Source organism: Eubalaena glacialis, chromosome 18 (assembly GCF_028564815.1).
Source record: "Eubalaena glacialis isolate mEubGla1 chromosome 18, mEubGla1.1.hap2.+ XY, whole genome shotgun sequence".
Lineage (NCBI taxonomy): Eukaryota > Metazoa > Chordata > Mammalia > Artiodactyla > Balaenidae > Eubalaena > Eubalaena glacialis.
In genome coordinates this window covers 42,557,636-42,585,228 of record NC_083733.1, presented here as the reverse complement: position 1 = coordinate 42,585,228, position 27,593 = coordinate 42,557,636, and positions in this window count along the sequence as shown.

The window sequence follows — 27,593 nt, the reverse complement described above, 5'->3', positions numbered from 1 at the left end:
GTAGACTAGGAAAAGCCACCACGTTCCCAGCTTAGGAGAGGCTCTTTTCCTAGTTGGTTTCAACCGTGAGAGAGCCAGAAGGGCTGATCTCCACCAGTCGGGCTGCACAGCCTGAGTGCTTCGGGTAGGGCAGTCCTGAGCCAATGTGCCACCTTAGGAATGCAAGCCAAGTTTCCTTGCCACAGGAAGGCACACCGAGGCCTGGTGTTTTCTCTATGAAACTGACGTGGGCTTGAAGGGTGAGGCCTTTACAACAATGTGTATGGAGGTACTCGATTTGGGCTGCCTGGTGAAAGAACCCGCGCTCACCAGCACCCTGAGTACCTTTCCTGAACTTTGATTCCTAGCTGGGTGAACTCGCCCTTCGGAGGCTAGATGGGACCAAACGTGTTAAGCTTGTGGGGAAAGCCTTTGACCAATGGCCAATATGCTTGTGCTTGTGCGAGGGTTACGCAGGCACTTGCAACACAGGGTTTTGACCTTACCATAAGCTGTCCCTTTGGGCTGAAGCAGGCGGCGTGTGTGGATCACAGCCTGGGAAGCAGGACCTCAGGGGAGTCTGCCAACAGACTGCCCTCCAGTATAGCCAGCTGAGAAAAGGTGGCAAGGCTGATGGATCCCGCTTACAACGAAATGTTTCTCTTCAGCAGAGGAGATTTTGCTACCACACGTCAGCAGCTCCTCTCCCTCAGAGTGCTGTTCCTGGGTAGGCTAGGAAAAGCCACCACGTTCCCCAGCTTAGGAGAGACTCTTTTCCTAGTTGGTTTCATCCGTGAGAGAGCCAGAAGGGCTGATCTCCACCAGTCGGGTTGCACAGCCTGAATGCTTTGGGTAGGGCAGTTCTGAGCCAATGTGCAACCTTAGGAATGCAAGCCAAGTTTCCTTGCCACAGGAAGGCACACCGAGGCCTGGTGTTTTCTCTATGAAACTGACGTGGGCTTGAAGGGTGAGGCCTTTACAACAATGTGTTTGGAGGTACTCGATTTGGGCTGCCTGGTGAAAGAACCTGCGCTCACCAGCACCCTGAGTACCTTTCCTGAACTTTGATTCCTAGCTAGGTGAACTAGCCCTTCGGAGGCTAGATGGGACCAAACGTGTTAAGCTTGTGGGGAAAGCCTTTGACCAATGGCCAATATGCTTGTGCTTGTGCGAGGGTTACGCAGGCACTTGCAACACAGGGTTTTGACCTTACCATAAGCTGTCCCTTTGGGCTGAAGCAGGCGGCGTGTGTGGATCACAGCCTGGGAAACAGGACCTCAGGGGAGTCTGCCAACAGACTGCCCTCCAGTATAGCCAGCTGAGAAAAGGTGGCAAGGCTGATGGATCCCGCTTACAACGAAATGTTTCTCTTCAGCAGAGGAGATTTTGCTACCACACGTCAGCAGCTCCTCTCCCTCAGAGTGCTGTTCCTGGGTAGACTAGGAAAAGCCACCACGTTCCCAGCTTAGGAGAGGCTCTTTTCCTAGTTGGTTTCAACCGTGAGAGAGCCAGAAGGGCTGATCTCCACCAGTCGGGCTGCACAGCCTGAGTGCTTCGGGTAGGGCAGTCCTGACCCAATGTGCCACCTTAGGAATGCAAGCCAAGTTTCCTTGCCACAGGAAGGCACACCGAGGCCTGGTGTTTTCTCTATGAAACTGACGTGGGCTTGAAGGGTGAGGCCTTTACAACAATGTGTTTGGAGGTACTCGATTTGGGCTGCCTGGTGAAAGAACCTGCGCTCACCAGCACCCTGAGTACCTTTCCTGAACTTTGATTCCTAGCTAGGTGAACTCGCCCTTCGGAGGCTAGATGGGACCAAACGTGTTAAGCTTGTGGGGAAAGCCTTTGACCAATGGCCAATATGCTTGTGCTTGTGCGAGGGTTACGCAGGCACTTGCAACACAGGGTTTTGACCTTACCATAAGCTGTCCCGTTGGGCTGAAGCAGGCGGCGTGTGTGGATCACAGCCTGGGAAGCAGGACCTCAGGGGAGTCTGCCAACAGACTGCCCTCCAGTATAGCCAGCTGAGAAAAGGTGGCAAGGCTGATGGATCCCGCTTACAACGAAATGTTTCTCTTCAGCAGAGGAGATTTTGCTACCACACGTCAGCAGCTCCTCTCCCTCAGAGTGATGTTCCTGGGTAGACTAGGAAAAGCCACCACGTTCCCCAGCTTAGGAGAGACTCTTTTCCTAGTTGGTTTCATCCGTGAGAGAGCCAGAAGGGCTGATCTCCACCAGTCGGGCTGCACAGCCTGAGTGCTTCGGGTAGGGCAGTCCTGACCCAATGTGCCACCTTAGGAATGCAAGCCAAGTTTCCTTGCCACAGGAAGGCTCACCGAGGCCTGGTGTTTTCTCTATGAAACTGACGTGGGCTTGAAGGGTGAGGCCTTTACAACAATGTGTATGGAGGTACTCGATTTGGGCTGCCTGGTGAAAGAACCTGCGTTCACCAGCACCCTGAGTACCTTTCCTGAACTTTGATTCCTAGCTAGGTGAACTCGCCCTTCGGAGGCTAGATGGGACCAAACGTGTTAAGCTTGTGGGGAAAGCCTTTGACCAATGGCCAATATGCTTGTGCTTGTGCGAGGGTTACGCAGGCACTTGCAACTCAGGGTTTTGACCTTACCATAAGCTGTCCCTTTGGGCTGAAGCAGGTGGCGTGTGTGGATCACAGCCTGGGAAACAGGACCTCAGGGGAGTCTGCCAACAGACTGCCCTCCAGTATAGCCAGCTGAGAAAAGGTGGCAAGGCTGATGGATCCCGCTTACAACGAAATGTTTCTCTTCAGCAGAGGAGATTTTGCTACCACACGTCAGCAGCTCCTCTCCCTCAGAGTGCTGTTCCTGGGTAGGCTAGGAAAAGCCACCACGTTCCCCAGCTTAGGAGAGACTCTTTTCCTAGTTGGTTTCATCCGTGAGAGAGCCAGAAGGGCTGATCTCCACCAGTCGGGTTGCACAGCCTGAATGCTTTGGGTAGGGCAGTTCTGAGCCAATGTGCAACCTTAGGAATGCAAGCCAAGTTTCCTTGCCACAGGAAGGCACACCGAGGCCTGGTGTTTTCTCTATGAAACTGACGTGGGCTTGAAGGGTGAGGCCTTTACAACAATGTGTTTGGAGGTACTCGATTTGGGCTGCCTGGTGAAAGAACCTGCGCTCACCAGCACCCTGAGTACCTTTCCTGAACTTTGATTCCTAGCTAGGTGAACTCGCCCTTCGGAGGCTAGATGGGACCAAACGTGTTAAGCTTGTGGGGAAAGCCTTTGACCAATGGCCAATATGCTTGTGCTTGTGCGAGGGTTACGCAGGCACTTGCAACACAGGGTTTTGACCTTACCATAAGCTGTCCCTTTGGGCTGAAGCAGGCGGCGTGTGTGGATCACAGCCTGGGAAGCAGGACCTCAGGGGAGTCTGCCAACAGACTGCCCTCCAGTATAGCCAGCTGAGAAAAGGTGGCAAGGCTGATTGATCCCGCTTACAACGAAATGTTTCTCTTCAGCAGAGGAGATTTTGCTACCACACGTCAGCAGCTCCTCTCCCTCAGAGTGCTGTTCCTGGGTAGACTAGGAAAAGCCACCACGTTCCCAGCTTAGGAGAGGCTCTTTTCCTAGTTGGTTTCAACCGTGAGAGAGCCAGAAGGGCTGATCTCCACCAGTCGGGCTGCACAGCCTGAGTGCTTCGGGTAGGGCAGTCCTGAGCCAATGTGCCACCTTAGGAATGCAAACCAAGTTTCCTTGCCACAGGAAGGCACACCGAGGCCTGGTGTTTTCTCTATGAAACTGACGTGGGCTTGAAGGGTGAGGCCTTTACAACAATGTGTATGGAGGTACTCGATTTGGGCTGCCTGGTGAAAGAACCCGCGCTCACCAGCACCCTGAGTACCTTTCCTGAACTTTGATTCCTAGCTGGGTGAACTCGCCCTTCGGAGGCTAGATGGGACCAAACGTGTTAAGCTTGTGGGGAAAGCCTTTGACCAATGGCCAATATGCTTGTGCTTGTGCGAGGGTTACGCAGGCACTTGCAACACAGGGTTTTGACCTTACCATAAGCTGTCCCTTTGGGCTGAAGCAGGCGGCGTGTGTGGATCACAGCCTGGGAAGCAGGACCTCAGGGGAGTCTGCCAACAGACTGCCCTCCAGTATAGCCAGCTGAGAAAAGGTGGCAAGGCTGATGGATCCCGCTTACAACGAAATGTTTCTCTTCAGCAGAGGAGATTTTGCTACCACACGTCAGCAGCTCCTCTCCCTCAGAGTGCTGTTCCTGGGTAGGCTAGGAAAAGCCACCACGTTCCCCAGCTTAGGAGAGACTCTTTTCCTAGTTGGTTTCATCCGTGAGAGAGCCAGAAGGGCTGATCTCCACCAGTCGGGTTGCACAGCCTGAATGCTTTGGGTAGGGCAGTTCTGAGCCAATGTGCAACCTTAGGAATGCAAGCCAAGTTTCCTTGCCACAGGAAGGCACACCGAGGCCTGGTGTTTTCTCTATGAAACTGACGTGGGCTTGAAGGGTGAGGCCTTTACAACAATGTGTTTGGAGGTACTCGATTTGGGCTGCCTGGTGAAAGAACCTGCGCTCACCAGCACCCTGAGTACCTTTCCTGAACTTTGATTCCTAGCTAGGTGAACTAGCCCTTCGGAGGCTAGATGGGACCAAACGTGTTAAGCTTGTGGGGAAAGCCTTTGACCAATGGCCAATATGCTTGTGCTTGTGCGAGGGTTACGCAGGCACTTGCAACACAGGGTTTTGACCTTACCATAAGCTGTCCCTTTGGGCTGAAGCAGGCGGCGTGTGTGGATCACAGCCTGGGAAACAGGACCTCAGGGGAGTCTGCCAACAGACTGCCCTCCAGTATAGCCAGCTGAGAAAAGGTGGCAAGGCTGATGGATCCCGCTTACAACGAAATGTTTCTCTTCAGCAGAGGAGATTTTGCTACCACACGTCAGCAGCTCCTCTCCCTCAGAGTGCTGTTCCTGGGTAGACTAGGAAAAGCCACCACGTTCCCAGCTTAGGAGAGGCTCTTTTCCTAGTTGGTTTCAACCGTGAGAGAGCCAGAAGGGCTGATCTCCACCAGTCGGGCTGCACAGCCTGAGTGCTTCGGGTAGGGCAGTCCTGACCCAATGTGCCACCTTAGGAATGCAAGCCAAGTTTCCTTGCCACAGGAAGGCACACCGAGGCCTGGTGTTTTCTCTATGAAAGTGACGTGGGCTTGAAGGGTGAGGCCTTTACAACAATGTGTATGGAGGTACTCGATTTGGGCTGCCTGGTGAAAGAACCTGCGCTCACCAGCACCCTGAGTACCTTTCCTGAACTTTGATTCCTAGCTGGGTGAACTCGCCCTTCGGAGGCTAGATGGGACCAAACGTGTTAAGCTTGTGGGGAAAGCCTTTGACCAATGGCCAATATGCTTGTGCTTGTGCGAGGGTTACGCAGGCACTTGCAACACAGGGTTTTGACCTTACCATAAGCTGTCCCTTTGGGCTGAAGCAGGCGGCGTGTGTGGATCACAGCCTGGGAAGCAGGACCTCAGGGGAGTCTGCCAACAGACTGCCCTCCAGTATAGCCAGCTGAGAAAAGGTGGCAAGGCTGATGGATCCCGCTTACAACGAAATGTTTCTCTTCAGCAGAGGAGATTTTGCTACCACACGTCAGCAGCTCCTCTCCCTCAGAGTGCTGTTCCTGGGTAGGCTAGGAAAAGCCACCACGTTCCCCAGCTTAGGAGAGACTCTTTTCCTAGTTGGTTTCATCCGTGAGAGAGCCAGAAGGGCTGATCTCCACCAGTCGGGTTGCACAGCCTGAATGCTTTGGGTAGGGCAGTTCTGAGCCAATGTGCAACCTTAGGAATGCAAGCCAAGTTTCCTTGCCACAGGAAGGCACACCGAGGCCTGGTGTTTTCTCTATGAAACTGACGTGGGCTTGAAGGGTGAGGCCTTTACAACAATGTGTTTGGAGGTACTCGATTTGGGCTGCCTGGTGAAAGAACCTGCGCTCACCAGCACCCTGAGTACCTTTCCTGAACTTTGATTCCTAGCTGGGTGAACTCGCCCTTCGGAGGCTAGATGGGACCAAACGTGTTAAGTTGTGGGGAATGCCTTGGACCAATGGCCAATATGCTTGTGCTTGTGCGAGGGTTACGCAGGCACTTGCAACACAGGGTTTTTACCTTACCATAAGCTGTCCCTTTGGGCTGAAGCAGGCGGCGTGTGTGGATCACAGCCTGGGAAGCAGGACCTCAGGGGAGTCTGCCAACAGACTGCCCTCCAGTATAGCCAGCTGAGAAAAGGTGGCAAGGCTGATGGATCCCGCTTACAACGAAATGTTTCTCTTCAGCAGAGGAGATTTTGCTACCACACGTCAGCAGCTCCTCTCCCTCAGAGTGCTGTTCCTGGGTAGACTAGGAAAAGCCACCACGTTCCCAGCTTAGGAGAGGCTCTTTTCCTAGTTGGTTTCAACCGTGAGAGAGCCAGAAGGGCTGATCTCCACCAGTCGGGCTGCACAGCCTGAGTGCTTCGGGTAGGGCAGTCCTGAGCCAATGTGCCACCTTAGGAATGCAAGCCAAGTTTCCTTGCCACAGGACGGCACACCGAGGCCTGGTGTTTTCTCTATGAAACTGACGTGGGCTTGAAGGGTGAGGCCTTTACAACAATGTGTATGGAGGTACTCGATTTGGGCTGCCTGGTGAAAGAACCCGCGCTCACCAGCACCCTGAGTACCTTTCCTGAACTTTGATTCCTAGCTGGGTGAACTCGCCCTTCGGAGGCTAGATGGGACCAAACGTGTTAAGCTTGTGGGGAATGCCTTTGACCAATGGCCAATATGCTTGTGCTTGTGCGAGGGTTACGCAGGCACTTGCAACACAGGGTTTTGACCTTACCATAAGCTGTCCCTTTGGGCTGAAGCAGGCGGCGTGTGTGGATCACAGCCTGGGAAGCAGGACCTCAGGGGAGTCTGCCAACAGACTGCCCTCCAGTATAGCCAGCTGAGAAAAGGTGGCAAGGCTGATGGATCCCGCTTACAACGAAATGTTTCTCTTCAGCAGAGGAGATTTTGCTACCACACGTCAGCAGCTCCTCTCCCTCAGAGTGCTGTTCCTGGGTAGACTAGGAAAAGCCACCATGTTCCCCAGCTTAGGAGAGGCTCTTTTCCTAGTTGGTTTCAACCGTGAGAGAGCCAGAAGGGCTGATCTCCACCAGTCGGGCTGCACAGCCTGAGTGCTTCGGGTAGGGCAGTCCTGAGCCAATGTGCCACCTTAGGAATGCAAGCCAAGTTTCCTTGCCACAGGAAGGCACACCGAGACCTGGTGTTTTCTCTATGAAACTGACGTGGGCTTGAAGGGTGAGGCCTTTACAACAATGTGTATGGAGGTACTCGATTTGGGCTGCCTGGTGAAAGAACCCGCGCTCACCAGCACCCTGAGTACCTTTCCTGAACTTTGATTCCTAGCTGGGTGAACTCGCCCTTCGGAGGCTAGATGGGACCAAACGTGTTAAGCTTGTGGGGAAAGCCTTTGACCAATGGCCAATATGCTTGTGCTTGTGCGAGGGTTACGCAGGCACTTGCAACACAGGGTTTTGACCTTACCATAAGCTGTCCCTTTGGGCTGAAGCAGGCGGCGTGTGTGGATCACAGCCTGGGAAGCAGGACCTCAGGGGAGTCTGCCAACAGACTGCCCTCCAGTATAGCCAGCTGAGAAAAGGTGGCAAGGCTGATGGATCCCGCTTACAACGAAATGTTTCTCTTCAGCAGAGGAGATTTTGCTACCACACGTCAGCAGCTCCTCTCCCTCAGAGTGCTGTTCCTGGGTAGGCTAGGAAAAGCCACCACGTTCCCCAGCTTAGGAGAGACTCTTTTCCTAGTTGGTTTCATCCGTGAGAGAGCCAGAAGGGCTGATCTCCACCAGTCGGGTTGCACAGCCTGAATGCTTTGGGTAGGGCAGTTCTGAGCCAATGTGCAACCTTAGGAATGCAAGCCAAGTTTCCTTGCCACAGGAAGGCACACCGAGGCCTGGTGTTTTCTCTATGAAACTGACGTGGGCTTGAAGGGTGAGGCCTTTACAACAATGTGTTTGGAGGTACTCGATTTGGGCTGCCTGGTGAAAGAAACTGCGCTCACCAGCACCCTGAGTACCTTTCCTGAACTTTGATTCCTAGCTAGGTCAACTCGCCCTTCGGAGGCTAGACGGGACCAAACGTGTTAAGCTTGTGGGGAAAGCCTTTGACCAATGGCCAATATGCTTGTGCTTGTGCGAGGGTTACGCAGGCACTTGCAACACAGGGTTTTGACCTTACCATAAGCTGTCCCTTTGGGCTGAAGCAGGCGGCGTGTGTGGATCACAGCCTGGGAAACAGGACCTCAGGGGAGTCTGCCAACAGACTGCCCTCCAGTATAGCCAGCTGAGAAAAGGTGGCAAGGCTGATGGATCCCGCTTACAACGAAATGTTTCTCTTCAGCAGAGGAGATTTTGCTACCACACGTCAGCAGCTCCTCTCCCTCAGAGTGCTGTTCCTGGGTAGACTAGGAAAAGCCACCACGTTCCCAGCTTAGGAGAGGCTCTTTTCCTAGTTGGTTTCAACCGTGAGAGAGCCAGAAGGGCTGATCTCCACCAGTCGGGCTGCACAGCCTGAGTGCTTCGGGTAGGGCAGTCCTGACCCAATGTGCCACCTTAGGAATGCAAGCCAAGTTTCCTTGCCACAGGAAGGCACACCGAGGCCTGGTGTTTTCTCTATGAAACTGACGTGGGCTTGAAGGGTGAGGCCTTTACAACAATGTGTATGGAGGTACTCGATTTGGGCTGCCTGGTGAAAGAACCCGCGCTCACCAGCACCCTGAGTACCTTTCCTGAACTTTGATTCCTAGCTGGGTGAACTCGCCCTTCGGAGGCTAGATGGGACCAAACGTGTTAAGCTTGTGGGGAATGCCTTTGACCAATGGCCAATATGCTTGTGCTTGTGCGAGGGTTACGCAGGCACTTGCAACACAGGGTTTTGACCTTACCATAAGCTGTCCCTTTGGGCTGAAGCAGGCGGCGTGTGTGGATCACAGCCTGGGAAGCAGGACCTCAGGGGAGTCTGCCAACAGACTGCCCTCCAGTATAGCCAGCTGAGAAAAGGTGGCAAGGCTGATGGATCCCGCTTACAACGAAATGTTTCTCTTCAGCAGAGGAGATTTTGCTACCACACGTCAGCAGCTCCTCTCCCTCAGAGTGCTGTTCCTGGGTAGACTAGGAAAAGCCACCATGTTCCCCAGCTTAGGAGAGGCTCTTTTCCTAGTTGGTTTCAACCGTGAGAGAGCCAGAAGGGCTGATCTCCACCAGTCGGGCTGCACAGCCTGAGTGCTTCGGGTAGGGCAGTCCTGAGCCAATGTGCCACCTTAGGAATGCAAGCCAAGTTTCCTTGCCACAGGAAGGCACACCGAGGCCTGGTGTTTTCTCTATGAAACTGACGTGGGCTTGAAGGGTGAGGCCTTTACAACAATGTGTATGGAGGTACTCGATTTGGGCTGCCTGGTGAAAGAACCCGCGCTCACCAGCACCCTGAGTACCTTTCCTGAACTTTGATTCCTAGCTGGGTGAACTCGCCCTTCGGAGGCTAGATGGGACCAAACGTGTTAAGCTTGTGGGGAAAGCCTTTGACCAATGGCCAATATGCTTGTGCTTGTGCGAGGGTTACGCAGGCACTTGCAACACAGGGTTTTGACCTTACCATAAGCTGTCCCTTTGGGCTGAAGCAGGCGGCGTGTGTGGATCACAGCCTGGGAAGCAGGACCTCAGGGGAGTCTGCCAACAGACTGCCCTCCAGTATAGCCAGCTGAGAAAAGGTGGCAAGGCTGATGGATCCCGCTTACAACGAAATGTTTCTCTTCAGCAGAGGAGATTTTGCTACCACACGTCAGCAGCTCCTCTCCCTCAGAGTGCTGTTCCTGGGTAGACTAGGAAAAGCCACCACGTTCCCAGCTTAGGAGAGGCTCTTTTCCTAGTTGGTTTCAACCGTGAGAGAGCCAGAAGGGCTGATCTCCACCAGTCGGGCTGCACAGCCTGAGTGCTTCGGGTAGGGCAGTCCTGAGCCAATGTGCCACCTTAGGAATTCAAGCCAAGTTTCCTTGCCACAGGAAGGCACACCGAGGCCTGGTGTTTTCTCTATGAAACTGACGTGGGCTTGAAGGGTGAGGCCTTTACAACAATGTGTATGGAGGTACTCGATTTGGGATGCCTGGTGAAAGAACCCGCGCTCACCAGCACCCTGAGTACCTTTCCTGAACTTTGATTCCTAGCTGGGTGAACTCGCCCTTCGGAGGCTAGATGGGACCAAACGTGTTAAGCTTGTGGGGAAAGCCTTTGACCAATGGCCAATATGCTTGTGCTTGTGCGAGGGTTACGCAGGCACTTGCAACACAGGGTTTTGACCTTACCATAAGCTGTCCCTTTGGGCTGAAGCAGGCGGCGTGTGTGGATCACAGCCTGGGAAGCAGGACCTCAGGGGAGTCTGCCAACAGACTGCCCTCCAGTATAACCAGCTGAGAAAAGGTGGCAAGGCTGATGGATCCCGCTTACAACGAAATGTTTCTCTTCAGCAGAGGAGATTTTGCTACCACACGTCAGCAGCTCCTCTCCCTCAGAGTGCTGTTCCTGGGTAGGCTAGGAAAAGCCACCACGTTCCCCAGCTTAGGAGAGACTCTTTTCCTAGTTGGTTTCATCCGTGAGAGAGCCAGAAGGGCTGATCTCCACCAGTCGGGTTGCACAGCCTGAATGCTTTGGGTAGGGCAGTTCTGAGCCAATGTGCAACCTTAGGAATGCAAGCCAAGTTTCCTTGCCACAGGAAGGCACACCGAGGCCTGGTGTTTTCTCTATGAAACTGACGTGGGCTTGAAGGGTGAGGCCTTTACAACAATGTGTTTGGAGGTACTCGATTTGGGCTGCCTGGTGAAAGAACCTGCGCTCACCAGCACCCTGAGTACCTTTCCCGAACTTTGATTCCTAGCTAGGTGAACTCGCCCTTCGGAGGCTAGATGGGACCAAACGTGTTAAGCTTGTGGGGAATGCCTTTGACCAATGGCCAATATGCTTGTGCTTGTGCGAGGGTTACGCAGGCACTTGCAACACAGGGTTTTGACCTTACCATAAGCTGTCCCTTTGGGCTGAAGCAGGCGGCGTGTGTGGATCACAGCCTGGGAAGCAGGACCTCAGGGGAGTCTGCCAACAGACTGCCCTCCAGTATAGCCAGCTGAGAAAAGGTGGCAAGGCTGATGGATCCCGCTTACAACGAAATGTTTCTCTTCAGCAGAGGAGATTTTGCTACCACACGTCAGCAGCTCCTCTCCCTCAGAGTGCTGTTCCTGGGTAGACTAGGAAAAGCCACCACGTTCCCAGCTTAGGAGAGGCTCTTTTCCTAGTTGGTTTCAACCGTGAGAGAGCCAGAAGGGCTGATCTCCACCAGTCGGGCTGCACAGCCTGAGTGCTTCGGGTAGGGCAGTCCTGACCCAATGTGCCACCTTAGGAATGCAAGCCAAGTTTCCTTGCCACAGGAAGGCACACCGAGGCCTGGTGTTTTCTCTATGAAACTGACGTGGGCTTGAAGGGTGAGGCCTTTACAACAATGTGTATGGAGGTACTCGATTTGGGCTGCCTGGTGAAAGAACCCGCGCTCACCAGCACCCTGAGTACCTTTCCTGAACTTTGATTCCTAGCTGGGTGAACTCGCCCTTCGGAGGCTAGATGGGACCAAACGTGTTAAGCTTGTGGGGAATGCCTTTGACCAATGGCCAATATGCTTGTGCTTGTGCGAGGGTTACGCAGGCACTTGCAACACAGGGTTTTGACCTTACCATAAGCTGTCCCTTTGGGCTGAAGCAGGCGGCGTGTGTGGATCACAGCCTGGGAAGCAGGACCTCAGGGGAGTCTGCCAACAGACTGCCCTCCAGTATAGCCAGCTGAGAAAAGGTGGCAAGGCTGATGGATCCCGCTTACAACGAAATGTTTCTCTTCAGCAGAGGAGATTTTGCTACCACACGTCAGCAGCTCCTCTCCCTCAGAGTGCTGTTCCTGGGTAGACTAGGAAAAGCCACCATGTTCCCCAGCTTAGGAGAGGCTCTTTTCCTAGTTGGTTTCAACCGTGAGAGAGCCAGAAGGGCTGATCTCCACCAGTCGGGCTGCACAGCCTGAGTGCTTCGGGTAGGGCAGTCCTGAGCCAATGTGCCACCTTAGGAATGCAAGCCAAGTTTCCTTGCCACAGGAAGGCACACCGAGGCCTGGTGTTTTCTCTATGAAACTGACGTGGGCTTGAAGGGTGAGGCCTTTACAACAATGTGTATGGAGGTACTCGATTTGGGCTGCCTGGTGAAAGAACCCGCGCTCACCAGCACCCTGAGTACCTTTCCTGAACTTTGATTCCTAGCTGGGTGAACTCGCCCTTCGGAGGCTAGATGGGACCAAACGTGTTAAGCTTGTGGGGAAAGCCTTTGACCAATGGCCAATATGCTTGTGCTTGTGCGAGGGTTACGCAGGCACTTGCAACACAGGGTTTTGACCTTACCATAAGCTGTCCCTTTGGGCTGAAGCAGGCGGCGTGTGTGGATCACAGCCTGGGAAGCAGGACCTCAGGGGAGTCTGCCAACAGACTGCCCTCCAGTATAGCCAGCTGAGAAAAGGTGGCAAGGCTGATGGATCCCGCTTACAACGAAATGTTTCTCTTCAGCAGAGGAGATTTTGCTACCACACGTCAGCAGCTCCTCTCCCTCAGAGTGCTGTTCCTGGGTAGACTAGGAAAAGCCACCACGTTCCCAGCTTAGGAGAGGCTCTTTTCCTAGTTGGTTTCAACCGTGAGAGAGCCAGAAGGGCTGATCTCCACCAGTCGGGCTGCACAGCCTGAGTGCTTCGGGTAGGGCAGTCCTGAGCCAATGTGCCACCTTAGGAATGCAAGCCAAGTTTCCTTGCCACAGGAAGGCACACCGAGGCCTGGTGTTTTCTCTATGAAACTGACGTGGGCTTGAAGGGTGAGGCCTTTACAACAATGTGTATGGAGGTACTCGATTTGGGCTGCCTGGTGAAAGAACCCGCGCTCACCAGCACCCTGAGTACCTTTCCTGAACTTTGATTCCTAGCTGGGTGAACTCGCCCTTCGGAGGCTAGATGGGACCAAACGTGTTAAGCTTGTGGGGAAAGCCTTTGACCAATGGCCAATATGCTTGTGCTTGTGCGAGGGTTACGCAGGCACTTGCAACACAGGGTTTTGACCTTACCATAAGCTGTCCCTTTGGGCTGAAGCAGGCGGCGTGTGTGGATCACAGCCTGGGAAGCAGGACCTCAGGGGAGTCTGCCAACAGACTGCCCTCCAGTATAACCAGCTGAGAAAAGGTGGCAAGGCTGATGGATCCCGCTTACAACGAAATGTTTCTCTTCAGCAGAGGAGATTTTGCTACCACACGTCAGCAGCTCCTCTCCCTCAGAGTGCTGTTCCTGGGTAGGCTAGGAAAAGCCACCACGTTCCCCAGCTTAGGAGAGACTCTTTTCCTAGTTGGTTTCATCCGTGAGAGAGCCAGAAGGGCTGATCTCCACCAGTCGGGCTGCACAGCCTGAGTGCTTCGGGTAGGGCAGTCCTGAGCCAATGTGCCACCTTAGGAATGCAAGCCAAGTTTCCTTGCCACAGGAAGGCACACCGAGGCCTGGTGTTTTCTCTATGAAACTGACGTGGGCTTGAAGGGTGAGGCCTTTACAACAATGTGTATGGAGGTACTCGATTTGGGCTGCCTGGTGAAAGAACCCGCGCTCACCAGCACCCTGAGTACCTTTCCTGAACTTTGATTCCTAGCTGGGTGAACTCGCCCTTCGGAGGCTAGATGGGACCAAACGTGTTAAGCTTGTGGGGAAAGCCTTTGACCAATGGCCAATATGCTTGTGCTTGTGCGAGGGTTACGCAGGCACTTGCAACACAGGGTTTTGACCTTACCATAAGCTGTCCCTTTGGGCTGAAGCAGGCGGCGTGTGTGGATCACAGCCTGGGAAGCAGGACCTCAGGGGAGTCTGCCAACAGACTGCCCTCCAGTATAGCCAGCTGAGAAAAGGTGGCAAGGCTGATGGATCCCGCTTACAACGAAATGTTTCTCTTCAGCAGAGGAGATTTTGCTACCACACGTCAGCAGCTCCTCTCCCTCAGAGTGCTGTTCCTGGGTAGGCTAGGAAAAGCCACCACGTTCCCCAGCTTAGGAGAGACTCTTTTCCTAGTTGGTTTCATCCGTGAGAGAGCCAGAAGGGCTGATCTCCACCAGTCGGGTTGCACAGCCTGAATGCTTTGGGTAGGGCAGTTCTGAGCCAATGTGCAACCTTAGGAATGCAAGCCAAGTTTCCTTGCCACAGGAAGGCACACCGAGGCCTGGTGTTTTCTCTATGAAACTGACGTGGGCTTGAAGGGTGAGGCCTTTACAACAATGTGTTTGGAGGTACTCGATTTGGGCTGCCTGGTGAAAGAACCTGCGCTCACCAGCACCCTGAGTACCTTTCCCGAACTTTGATTCCTAGCTAGGTGAACTCGCCCTTCGGAGGCTAGATGGGACCAAACGTGTTAAGCTTGTGGGGAAAGCCTTTGACCAATGGCCAATATGCTTGTGCTTGTGCGAGGGTTACGCAGGCACTTGCAACACAGGGTTTTGACCTTACCATAAGCTGTCCCTTTGGGCTGAAGCAGGCGGCGTGTGTGGATCACAGCCTGGGAAGCAGGACCTCAGGGGAGTCTGCCAACAGACTGCCCTCCAGTATAGCCAGCTGAGAAAAGGTGGCAAGGCTGATGGATCCCGCTTACAACGAAATGTTTCTCTTCAGCAGAGGAGATTTTGCTACCACACGTCAGCAGCTCCTCTCCCTCAGAGTGCTGTTCCTGGGTAGACTAGGAAAAGCCACCACGTTCCCCAGCTTAGGAGAGACTCTTTTCCTAGTTGGTTTCATCCGTGAGAGAGCCAGAAGGGCTGATCTCCACCAGTCGGGCTGCACAGCCTGAGTGCTTCGGGTAGGGCAGTCCTGAGCCAATGTGCCACCTTAGGAATGCAAGCCAAGTTTCCTTGCCACAGGAAGGCACACCGAGGCCTGGTGTTTTCTCTATGAAACTGACGTGGGCTTGAAGGGTGAGGCCTTTACAACAATGTGTATGGAGGTACTCGATTTGGGCTGCCTGGTGAAAGAACCTGCGCTCACCAGCACCCTGAGTACCTTTCCTGAACTTTGATTCCTAGCTAGGTGAACTCGCCCTTCGGAGGCTAGATGGGACCAAACGTGTTAAGCTTGTGGGGAAAGCCTTTGACCAATGGCCAATATGCTTGTGCTTGTGCGAGGGTTACGCAGGCACTTGCAACACAGGGTTTTGACCTTACCATAAGCTGTCCCTTTGGGCTGAAGCAGGCGGCGTGTGTGGATCACAGCCTGGGAAGCAGGACCTCAGGGGAGTCTGCCAACAGACTGCCCTCCAGTATAGCCAGCTGAGAAAAGGTGGCAAGGCTGATGGATCCCGCTTACAACGAAATGTTTCTCTTCAGCAGAGGAGATTTTGCTACCACACGTCAGCAGCTCCTCTCCCTCAGAGTGCTGTTCCTGGGTAGACTAGGAAAAGCCACCACGTTCCCAGCTTAGGAGAGGCTCTTTTCCTAGTTGGTTTCAACCGTGAGAGAGCCAGAAGGGCTGATCTCCACCAGTCGGGCTGCACAGCCTGAGTGCTTCGGGTAGGGCAGTCCTGACCCAATGTGCCACCTTAGGAATGCAAGCCAAGTTTCCTTGCCACAGGAAGGCACACCGAGGCCTGGTGTTTTCTCTATGAAACTGACGTGGGCTTGAAGGGTGAGGCCTTTACAACAATGTGTATGGAGGTACTCGATTTGGGCTGCCTGGTGAAAGAACCCGCGCTCACCAGCACCCTGAGTACCTTTCCTGAACTTTGATTCCTAGCTGGGTGAACTCGCCCTTCGGAGGCTAGATGGGACCAAACGTGTTAAGCTTGTGGGGAAAGCCTTTGACCAATGGCCAATATGCTTGTGCTTGTGCGAGGGTTACGCAGGCACTTGCAACACAGGGTTTTGACCTTACCATAAGCTGTCCCTTTGGGCTGAAGCAGGCGGCGTGTGTGGATCACAGCCTGGGAAGCAGGACCTCAGGGGAGTCTGCCAACAGACTGCCCTCCAGTATAGCCAGCTGAGAAAAGGTGGCAAGGCTGATGGATCCCGCTTACAACGAAATGTTTCTCTTCAGCAGAGGAGATTTTGCTACCACACGTCAGCAGCTCCTCTCCCTCAGAGTGCTGTTCCTGGGTAGGCTAGGAAAAGCCACCACGTTCCCCAGCTTAGGAGAGACTCTTTTCCTAGTTGGTTTCATCCGTGAGAGAGCCAGAAGGGCTGATCTCCACCAGTCGGGTTGCACAGCCTGAATGCTTTGGGTAGGGCAGTTCTGAGCCAATGTGCAACCTTAGGAATGCAAGCCAAGTTTCCTTGCCACAGGAAGGCACACCGAGGCCTGGTGTTTTCTCTATGAAACTGACGTGGGCTTGAAGGGTGAGGCCTTTACAACAATGTGTTTGGAGGTACTCGATTTGGGCTGCCTGGTGAAAGAACCTGCGCTCACCAGCACCCTGAGTACCTTTCCTGAACTTTGATTCCTAGCTAGGTGAACTCGCCCTTCGGAGGCTAGATGGGACCAAACGTGTTAAGCTTGTGGGGAAAGCCTTTGACCAATGGCCAATATGCTTGTGCTTGTGCGAGGGTTACGCAGGCACTTGCAACACAGGGTTTTGACCTTACCATAAGCTGTCCCTTTGGGCTGAAGCAGGCGGCGTGTGTGGATCACAGCCTGGGAAGCAGGACCTCAGGGGAGTCTGCCAACAGACTGCCCTCCAGTATAGCCAGCTGAGAAAAGGTGGCAAGGCTGATGGATCCCGCTTACAACGAAATGTTTCTCTTCAGCAGAGGAGATTTTGCTACCACACGTCAGCAGCTCCTCTCCCTCAGAGTGCTGTTCCTGGGTAGACTAGGAAAAGCCACCACGTTCCCAGCTTAGGAGAGGCTCTTTTCCTAGTTGGTTTCAACCGTGAGAGAGCCAGAAGGGCTGATCTCCACCAGTCGGGCTGCACAGCCTGAGTGCTTCGGGTAGGGCAGTCCTGACCCAATGTGCCACCTTAGGAATGCAAGCCAAGTTTCCTTGCCACAGGAAGGCACACCGAGGCCTGGTGTTTTCTCTATGAAACTGACGTGGGCTTGAAGGGTGAGGCCTTTACAACAATGTGTATGGAGGTACTCGATTTGGGCTGCCTGGTGAAAGAACCCGCGCTCACCAGCACCCTGAGTACCTTTCCTGAACTTTGATTCCTAGCTGGGTGAACTCGCCCTTCGGAGGCTAGATGGGACCAAACGTGTTAAGCTTGTGGGGAAAGCCTTTGACCAATGGCCAATATGCTTGTGCTTGTGCGAGGGTTACGCAGGCACTTGCAACACAGGGTTTTGACCTTACCATAAGCTGTCCCTTTGGGCTGAAGCAGGCGGCGTGTGTGGATCACAGCCTGGGAAGCAGGACCTCAGGGGAGTCTGCCAACAGACTGCCCTCCAGTATAACCAGCTGAGAAAAGGTGGCAAGGCTGATGGATCCCGCTTACAACGAAATGTTTCTCTTCAGCAGAGGAGATTTTGCTACCACACGTCAGCAGCTCCTCTCCCTCAGAGTGCTGTTCCTGGGTAGGCTAGGAAAAGCCACCACGTTCCCCAGCTTAGGAGAGACTCTTTTCCTAGTTGGTTTCATCCGTGAGAGAGCCAGAAGGGCTGATCTCCACCAGTCGGGTTGCACAGCCTGAATGCTTTGGGTAGGGCAGTTCTGAGCCAATGTGCAACCTTAGGAATGCAAGCCAAGTTTCCTTGCCACAGGAAGGCACACCGAGGCCTGGTGTTTTCTCTATGAAACTGACGTGGGCTTGAAGGGTGAGGCCTTTACAACAATGTGTTTGGAGGTACTCGATTTGGGCTGCCTGGTGAAAGAACCTGCGCTCACCAGCACCCTGAGTACCTTTCCCGAACTTTGATTCCTAGCTAGGTGAACTCGCCCTTCGGAGGCTAGATGGGACCAAACGTGTTAAGCTTGTGGGGAAAGCCTTTGACCAATGGCCAATATGCTTGTGCTTGTGCGAGGGTTACGCAGGCACTTGCAACACAGGGTTTTGACCTTACCATAAGCTGTCCCTTTGGGCTGAAGCAGGCGGCGTGTGTGGATCACAGCCTGGGAAGCAGGACCTCAGGGGAGTCTGCCAACAGACTGCCCTCCAGTATAGCCAGCTGAGAAAAGGTGGCAAGGCTGATGGATCCCGCTTACAACGAAATGTTTCTCTTCAGCAGAGGAGATTTTGCTACCACACGTCAGCAGCTCCTCTCCCTCAGAGTGCTGTTCCTGGGTAGGCTAGGAAAAGCCACCACGTTCCCCAGCTTAGGAGAGACTCTTTTCCTAGTTGGTTTCATCCGTGAGAGAGCCAGAAGGGCTGATCTCCACCAGTCGGGTTGCACAGCCTGAATGCTTTGGGTAGGGCAGTTCTGAGCCAATGTGCAACCTTAGGAATGCAAGCCAAGTTTCCTTGCCACAGGAAGGCACACCGAGGCCTGGTGTTTTCTCTATGAAACTGACGTGGGCTTGAAGGGTGAGGCCTTTACAACAATGTGTTTGGAGGTACTCGATTTGGGCTGCCTGGTGAAAGAACCTGCGCTCACCAGCACCCTGAGTACCTTTCCTGAACTTTGATTCCTAGCTAGGTGAACTCGCCCTTCGGAGGCTAGATGGGACCAAACGTGTTAAGCTTGTGGGGAAAGCCTTTGACCAATGGCCAATATGCTTGTGCTTGTGCGAGGGTTACGCAGGCACTTGCAACACAGGGTTTTGACCTTACCATAAGCTGTCCCTTTGGGCTGAAGCAGGCGGCGTGTGTGGATCACAGCCTGGGAAGCAGGACCTCAGGGGAGTCTGCCAACAGACTGCCCTCCAGTATAGCCAGCTGAGAAAAGGTGGCAAGGCTGATGGATCCCGCTTACAACGAAATGTTTCTCTTCAGCAGAGGAGATTTTGCTACCACACGTCAGCAGCTCCTCTCCCTCAGAGTGCTGTTCCTGGGTAGACTAGGAAAAGCCACCACGTTCCCAGCTTAGGAGAGGCTCTTTTCCTAGTTGGTTTCAACCGTGAGAGAGCCAGAAGGGCTGATCTCCACCAGTCGGGCTGCACAGCCTGAGTGCTTCGGGTAGGGCAGTCCTGACCCAATGTGCCACCTTAGGAATGCAAGCCAAGTTTCCTTGCCACAGGAAGGCACACCGAGGCCTGGTGTTTTCTCTATGAAACTGACGTGGGCTTGAAGGGTGAGGCCTTTACAACAATGTGTATGGAGGTACTCGATTTGGGCTGCCTGGTGAAAGAACCCGCGCTCACCAGCACCCTGAGTACCTTTCCTGAACTTTGATTCCTAGCTGGGTGAACTCGCCCTTCGGAGGCTAGATGGGACCAAACGTGTTAAGCTTGTGGGGAAAGCCTTTGACCAATGGCCAATATGCTTGTGCTTGTGCGAGGGTTACGCAGGCACTTGCAACACAGGGTTTTGACCTTACCATAAGCTGTCCCTTTGGGCTGAAGCAGGCGGCGTGTGTGGATCACAGCCTGGGAAGCAGGACCTCAGGGGAGTCTGCCAACAGACTGCCCTCCAGTATAGCCAGCTGAGAAAAGGTGGCAAGGCTGATGGATCCCGCTTACAACGAAATGTTTCTCTTCAGCAGAGGAGATTTTGCTACCACACGTCAGCAGCTCCTCTCCCTCAGAGTGCTGTTCCTGGGTAGGCTAGGAAAAGCCACCACGTTCCCCAGCTTAGGAGAGACTCTTTTCCTAGTTGGTTTCATCCGTGAGAGAGCCAGAAGGGCTGATCTCCACCAGTCGGGTTGCACAGCCTGAATGCTTTGGGTAGGGCAGTTCTGAGCCAATGTGCAACCTTAGGAATGCAAGCCAAGTTTCCTTGCCACAGGAAGGCACACCGAGGCCTGGTGTTTTCTCTATGAAACTGACGTGGGCTTGAAGGGTGAGGCCTTTACAACAATGTGTTTGGAGGTACTCGATTTGGGCTGCCTGGTGAAAGAACCTGCGCTCACCAGCACCCTGAGTACCTTTCCCGAACTTTGATTCCTAGCTAGGTGAACTCGCCCTTCGGAGGCTAGATGGGACCAAACGTGTTAAGCTTGTGGGGAAAGCCTTTGACCAATGGCCAATATGCTTGTGCTTGTGCGAGGGTTACGCAGGCACTTGCAACACAGGGTTTTGACCTTACCATAAGCTGTCCCTTTGGGCTGAAGCAGGCGGCGTGTGTGGATCACAGCCTGGGAAGCAGGACCTCAGGGGAGTCTGCCAACAGACTGCCCTCCAGTATAGCCAGCTGAGAAAAGGTGGCAAGGCTGATGGATCCCGCTTACAACGAAATGTTTCTCTTCAGCAGAGGAGATTTTGCTACCACACGTCAGCAGCTCCTCTCCCTCAGAGTGCTGTTCCTGGGTAGACTAGGAAAAGCCACCACGTTCCCAGCTTAGGAGAGGCTCTTTTCCTAGTTGGTTTCAACCGTGAGAGAGCCAGAAGGGCTGATCTCCACCAGTCGGGCTGCACAGCCTGAGTGCTTCGGGTAGGGCAGTCCTGAGCCAATGTGCCACCTTAGGAATGCAAGCCAAGTTTCCTTGCCACAGGAAGGCACACCGAGGCCTGGTGTTTTCTCTAGGAAACTGACGTGGGCTTGAAGGGTGAGGCCTTTACAACAATGTGTATGGAGGTACTCGATTTGGGCTGCCTGGTGAAAGAACCCGCGCTCACCAGCACCCTGAGTACCTTTCCTGAACTTTGATTCCTAGCTGGGTGAACTCGCCCTTCGGAGGCTAGATGGGACCAAACGTGTTAAGCTTGTGGGGAAAGCCTTTGACCAATGGCCAATATGCTTGTGCTTGTGCGAGGGTTACGCAGGCACTTGCAACACAGGGTTTTGACCTTACCATAAGCTGTCCCTTTGGGCTGAAGCAGGCGGCGTGTGTGGATCACAGCCTGGGAAGCAGGACCTCAGGGGAGTCAGCCAACAGACTGCCCTCCAGTATAGCCAGCTGAGAAAAGGTGGCAAGGCTGATGGATCCCGCTTACAACGAAATGTTTCTCTTCAGCAGAGGAGATTTTGCTACCACACGTCAGCAGCTCCTCTCCCTCAGAGTGCTGTTCCTGGGTAGACTAGGAAAAGCCACCACGTTGCCCAGCTTAGGAGAGACTCTTTTCCTAGTTGGTTTCATCCGTGAGAGAGCCAGAAGGGCTGATCTCCACCAGTCGGGCTGCACAGCCTGAGTGCTTCGGGTAGGGCAGTCCTGACCCAATGTGCCACCTTAGGAATGCAAGCCAAGTTTCCTTGCCACAGGAAGGCACACCGAGGCCTGGTGTTTTCTCTATGAAACTGACGTGGGCTTGAAGGGTGAGGCCTTGACAACAATGTGTATGGAGGTACTCGATTTGGGCTGCCTGGTGAAAGAACCCGCGCTCACCAGCACCCTGAGTACCTTTCCTGAACTTTGATTCCTAGCTGGGTGAACTCGCCCTTCGGAGGCTAGATGGGACCAAACGTGTTAAGCTTGTGGGGAAAGCCTTTGACCAATGGCCAATATGCTTGTGCTTGTGCGAGGGTTACGCAGGCACTTGCAACACAGGGTTTTGACCTTACCATAAGCTGTCCCTTTGGGCTGAAGCAGGCGGCGTGTGTGGATCACAGCCTGGGAAGCAGGACCTCAGGGGAGTCTGCCAACAGACTGCCCTCCAGTATAGCCAGCTGAGAAAAGGTGGCAAGGCTGATGGATCCCGCTTACAACGAAATGTTTCTCTTCAGCAGAGGAGATTTTGCTACCACACGTCAGCAGCTCCTCTCCCTCAGAGTGCTGTTCCTGGGTAGGCTAGGAAAAGCCACCACGTTCCCCAGCTTAGGAGAGACTCTTTTCCTAGTTGGTTTCATCCGTGAGAGAGCCAGAAGGGCTGATCTCCACCAGTCGGGCTGCACAGCCTGAGTGCTTCGGGTAGGGCAGTCCTGAGCCAATGTGCCACCTTAGGAATGCAAGCCAAGTTTCCTTGCCACAGGAAGGCACACCGAGGCCTGGTGTTTTCTCTAGGAAACTGACGTGGGCTTGAAGGGTGAGGCCTTTACAACAATGTGTATGGAGGTACTCGATTTGGGCTGCCTGGTGAAAGAACCCGCGCTCACCAGCACCCTGAGTACCTTTCCTGAACTTTGATTCCTAGCTGGGTGAACTCGCCCTTCGGAGGCTAGATGGGACCAAACGTGTTAAGCTTGTGGGGAAAGCCTTTGACCAATGGCCAATATGCTTGTGCTTGTGCGAGGGTTACGCAGGCACTTGCAACACAGGGTTTTGACCTTACCATAAGCTGTCCCTTTGGGCTGAAGCAGGCGGCGTGTGTGGATCACAGCCTGGGAAGCAGGACCTCAGGGGAGTCAGCCAACAGACTGCCCTCCAGTATAGCCAGCTGAGAAAAGGTGGCAAGGCTGATGGATCCCGCTTACAACGAAATGTTTCTCTTCAGCAGAGGAGATTTTGCTACCACACGTCAGCAGCTCCTCTCCCTCAGAGTGCTGTTCCTGGGTAGACTAGGAAAAGCCACCACGTTCCCCAGCTTAGGAGAGACTCTTTTCCTAGTTGGTTTCATCCGTGAGAGAGCCAGAAGGGCTGATCTCCACCAGTCGGGCTGCACAGCCTGAGTGCTTCGGGTAGGGCAGTCCTGAGCCAATGTGCCACCTTAGGAATGCAAGCCAAGTTTCCTTGCCACAGGAAGGCACACCGAGGCCTGGTGTTTTCTCTATGAAACTGACGTGGGCTTGAAGGGTGAGGCCTTTACAACAATGTGTATGGAGGTACTCGATTTGGGCTGCCTGGTGAAAGAACCTGCGCTCACCAGCACCCTGAGTACCTTTCCTGAACTTTGATTCCTAGCTAGGTGAACTCGCCCTTCGGAGGCTAGATGGGACCAAACGTGTTAAGCTTGTGGGGAAAGCCTTTGACCAATGGCCAATATGCTTGTGCTTGTGCGAGGGTTACGCAGGCACTTGCAACACAGGGTTTTGACCTTACCATAAGCTGTCCCTTTGGGCTGAAGCAGGCGGCGTGTGTGGATCACAGCCTGGGAAGCAGGACCTCAGGGGAGTCTGCCAACAGACTGCCCTCCAGTATAGCCAGCTGAGAAAAGGTGGCAAGGCTGATGGATCCCGCTTACAACGAAATGTTTCTCTTCAGCAGAGGAGATTTTGCTACCACACGTCAGCAGCTCCTCTCCCTCAGAGTGCTGTTCCTGGGTAGACTAGGAAAAGCCACCACGTTCCCAGCTTAGGAGAGGCTCTTTTCCTAGTTGGTTTCAACCGTGAGAGAGCCAGAAGGGCTGATCTCCACCAGTCGGGCTGCACAGCCTGAGTGCTTCGGGTAGGGCAGTCCTGACCCAATGTGCCACCTTAGGAATGCAAGCCAAGTTTCCTTGCCACAGGAAGGCACACCGAGGCCTGGTGTTTTCTCTATGAAACTGACGTGGGCTTGAAGGGTGAGGCCTTTACAACAATGTGTATGGAGGTACTCGATTTGGGCTGCCTGGTGAAAGAACCCGCGCTCACCAGCACCCTGAGTACCTTTCCTGAACTTTGATTCCTAGCTGGGTGAACTCGCCCTTCGGAGGCTAGATGGGACCAAACGTGTTAAGCTTGTGGGGAAAGCCTTTGACCAATGGCCAATATGCTTGTGCTTGTGCGAGGGTTACGCAGGCACTTGCAACACAGGGTTTTGACCTTACCATAAGCTGTCCCTTTGGGCTGAAGCAGGCGGCGTGTGTGGATCACAGCCTGGGAAGCAGGACCTCAGGGGAGTCTGCCAACAGACTGCCCTCCAGTATAGCCAGCTGAGAAAAGGTGGCAAGGCTGATGGATCCCGCTTACAACGAAATGTTTCTCTTCAGCAGAGGAGATTTTGCTACCACACGTCAGCAGCTCCTCTCCCTCAGAGTGCTGTTCCTGGGTAGGCTAGGAAAAGCCACCACGTTCCCCAGCTTAGGAGAGACTCTTTTCCTAGTTGGTTTCATCCGTGAGAGAGCCAGAAGGGCTGATCTCCACCAGTCGGGTTGCACAGCCTGAATGCTTTGGGTAGGGCAGTTCTGAGCCAATGTGCAACCTTAGGAATGCAAGCCAAGTTTCCTTGCCACAGGAAGGCACACCGAGGCCTGCTGTTTTCTCTATGAAACTGACGTGGGCTTGAAGGGTGAGGCCTTTACAACAATGTGTTTGGAGGTACTCGATTTGGGCTGCCTGGTGAAAGAACCTGCGCTCACCAGCACCCTGAGTACCTTTCCTGAACTTTGATTCCTAGCTAGGTGAACTCGCCCTTCGGAGGCTAGATGGGACCAAACGTGTTAAGCTTGTGGGGAAAGCCTTTGACCAATGGCCAATATGCTTGTGCTTGTGCGAGGGTTACGCAGGCACTTGCAACACAGGGTTTTGACCTTACCATAAGCTGTCCCTTTGGGCTGAAGCAGGCGGCGTGTGTGGATCACAGCCTGGGAAGCAGGACCTCAGGGGAGTCTGCCAACAGACTGCCCTCCAGTATAGCCAGCTGAGAAAAGGTGGCAAGGCTGATGGATCCCGCTTACAACGAAATGTTTCTCTTCAGCAGAGGAGATTTTGCTACCACACGTCAGCAGCTCCTCTCCCTCAGAGTGCTGTTCCTGGGTAGACTAGGAAAAGCCACCACGTTCCCAGCTTAGGAGAGGCTCTTTTCCTAGTTGGTTTCAACCGTGAGAGAGCCAGAAGGGCTGATCTCCACCAGTCGGGCTGCACAGCCTGAGTGCTTCGGGTAGGGCAGTCCTGACCCAATGTGCCACCTTAGGAATGCAAGCCAAGTTTCCTTGCCACAGGAAGGCACACCGAGGCCTGGTGTTTTCTCTATGAAACTGACGTGGGCTTGAAGGGTGAGGCCTTTACAACAATGTGTATGGAGGTACTCGATTTGGGCTGCCTGGTGAAAGAACCCGCGCTCACCAGCACCCTGAGTACCTTTCCTGAACTTTGATTCCTAGCTGGGTGAACTCGCCCTTCGGAGGCTAGATGGGACCAAACGTGTTAAGCTTGTGGGGAAAGCCTTTGACCAATGGCCAATATGCTTGTGCTTGTGCGAGGGTTACGCAGGCACTTGCAACACAGGGTTTTGACCTTACCATAAGCTGTCCCTTTGGGCTGAAGCAGGCGGCGTGTGTGGATCACAGCCTGGGAAGCAGGACCTCAGGGGAGTCTGCCAACAGACTGCCCTCCAGTATAACCAGCTGAGAAAAGGTGGCAAGGCTGATGGATCCCGCTTACAACGAAATGTTTCTCTTCAGCAGAGGAGATTTTGCTACCACACGTCAGCAGCTCCTCTCCCTCAGAGTGCTGTTCCTGGGTAGGCTAGGAAAAGCCACCACGTTCCCCAGCTTAGGAGAGACTCTTTTCCTAGTTGGTTTCATCCGTGAGAGAGCCAGAAGGGCTGATCTCCACCAGTCGGGTTGCACAGCCTGAATGCTTTGGGTAGGGCAGTTCTGAGCCAATGTGCAACCTTAGGAATGCAAGCCAAGTTTCCTTGCCACAGGAAGGCACACCGAGGCCTGGTGTTTTCTCTATGAAACTGACGTGGGCTTGAAGGGTGAGGCCTTTACAACAATGTGTTTGGAGGTACTCGATTTGGGCTGCCTGGTGAAAGAACCTGCGCTCACCAGCACCCTGAGTACCTTTCCCGAACTTTGATTCCTAGCTAGGTGAACTCGCCCTTCGGAGGCTAGATGGGACCAAACGTGTTAAGCTTGTGGGGAAAGCCTTTGACCAATGGCCAATATGCTTGTGCTTGTGCGAGGGTTACGCAGGCACTTGCAACACAGGGTTTTGACCTTACCATAAGCTGTCCCTTTGGGCTGAAGCAGGCGGCGTGTGTGGATCACAGCCTGGGAAGCAGGACCTCAGGGGAGTCTGCCAACAGACTGCCCTCCAGTATAGCCAGCTGAGAAAAGGTGGCAAGGCTGATGGATCCCGCTTACAACGAAATGTTTCTCTTCAGCAGAGGAGATTTTGCTACCACACGTCAGCAGCTCCTCTCCCTCAGAGTGCTGTTCCTGGGTAGGCTAGGAAAAGCCACCACGTTCCCCAGCTTAGGAGAGACTCTTTTCCTAGTTGGTTTCATCCGTGAGAGAGCCAGAAGGGCTGATCTCCACCAGTCGGGTTGCACAGCCTGAATGCTTTGGGTAGGGCAGTTCTGAGCCAATGTGCAACCTTAGGAATGCAAGCCAAGTTTCCTTGCCACAGGAAGGCACACCGAGGCCTGGTGTTTTCTCTATGAAACTGACGTGGGCTTGAAGGGTGAGGCCTTTACAACAATGTGTTTGGAGGTACTCGATTTGGGCTGCCTGGTGAAAGAACCTGCGCTCACCAGCACCCTGAGTACCTTTCCTGAACTTTGATTCCTAGCTAGGTGAACTCGCCCTTCGGAGGCTAGATGGGACCAAACGTGTTAAGCTTGTGGGGAAAGCCTTTGACCAATGGCCAATATGCTTGTGCTTGTGCGAGGGTTACGCAGGCACTTGCAACACAGGGTTTTGACCTTACCATAAGCTGTCCCTTTGGGCTGAAGCAGGCGGCGTGTGTGGATCACAGCCTGGGAAGCAGGACCTCAGGGGAGTCTGCCAACAGACTGCCCTCCAGTATAGCCAGCTGAGAAAAGGTGGCAAGGCTGATGGATCCCGCTTACAACGAAATGTTTCTCTTCAGCAGAGGAGATTTTGCTACCACACGTCAGCAGCTCCTCTCCCTCAGAGTGCTGTTCCTGGGTAGACTAGGAAAAGCCACCACGTTCCCAGCTTAGGAGAGGCTCTTTTCCTAGTTGGTTTCAACCGTGAGAGAGCCAGAAGGGCTGATCTCCACCAGTCGGGCTGCACAGCCTGAGTGCTTCGGGTAGGGCAGTCCTGACCCAATGTGCCACCTTAGGAATGCAAGCCAAGTTTCCTTGCCACAGGAAGGCACACCGAGGCCTGGTGTTTTCTCTATGAAACTGACGTGGGCTTGAAGGGTGAGGCCTTTACAACAATGTGTATGGAGGTACTCGATTTGGGCTGCCTGGTGAAAGAACCCGCGCTCACCAGCACCCTGAGTACCTTTCCTGAACTTTGATTCCTAGCTGGGTGAACTCGCCCTTCGGAGGCTAGATGGGACCAAACGTGTTAAGCTTGTGGGGAAAGCCTTTGACCAATGGCCAATATGCTTGTGCTTGTGCGAGGGTTACGCAGGCACTTGCAACACAGGGTTTTGACCTTACCATAAGCTGTCCCTTTGGGCTGAAGCAGGCGGCGTGTGTGGATCACAGCCTGGGAAGCAGGACCTCAGGGGAGTCTGCCAACAGACTGCCCTCCAGTATAGCCAGCTGAGAAAAGGTGGCAAGGCTGATGGATCCCGCTTACAACGAAATGTTTCTCTTCAGCAGAGGAGATTTTGCTACCACACGTCAGCAGCTCCTCTCCCTCAGAGTGCTGTTCCTGGGTAGGCTAGGAAAAGCCACCACGTTCCCCAGCTTAGG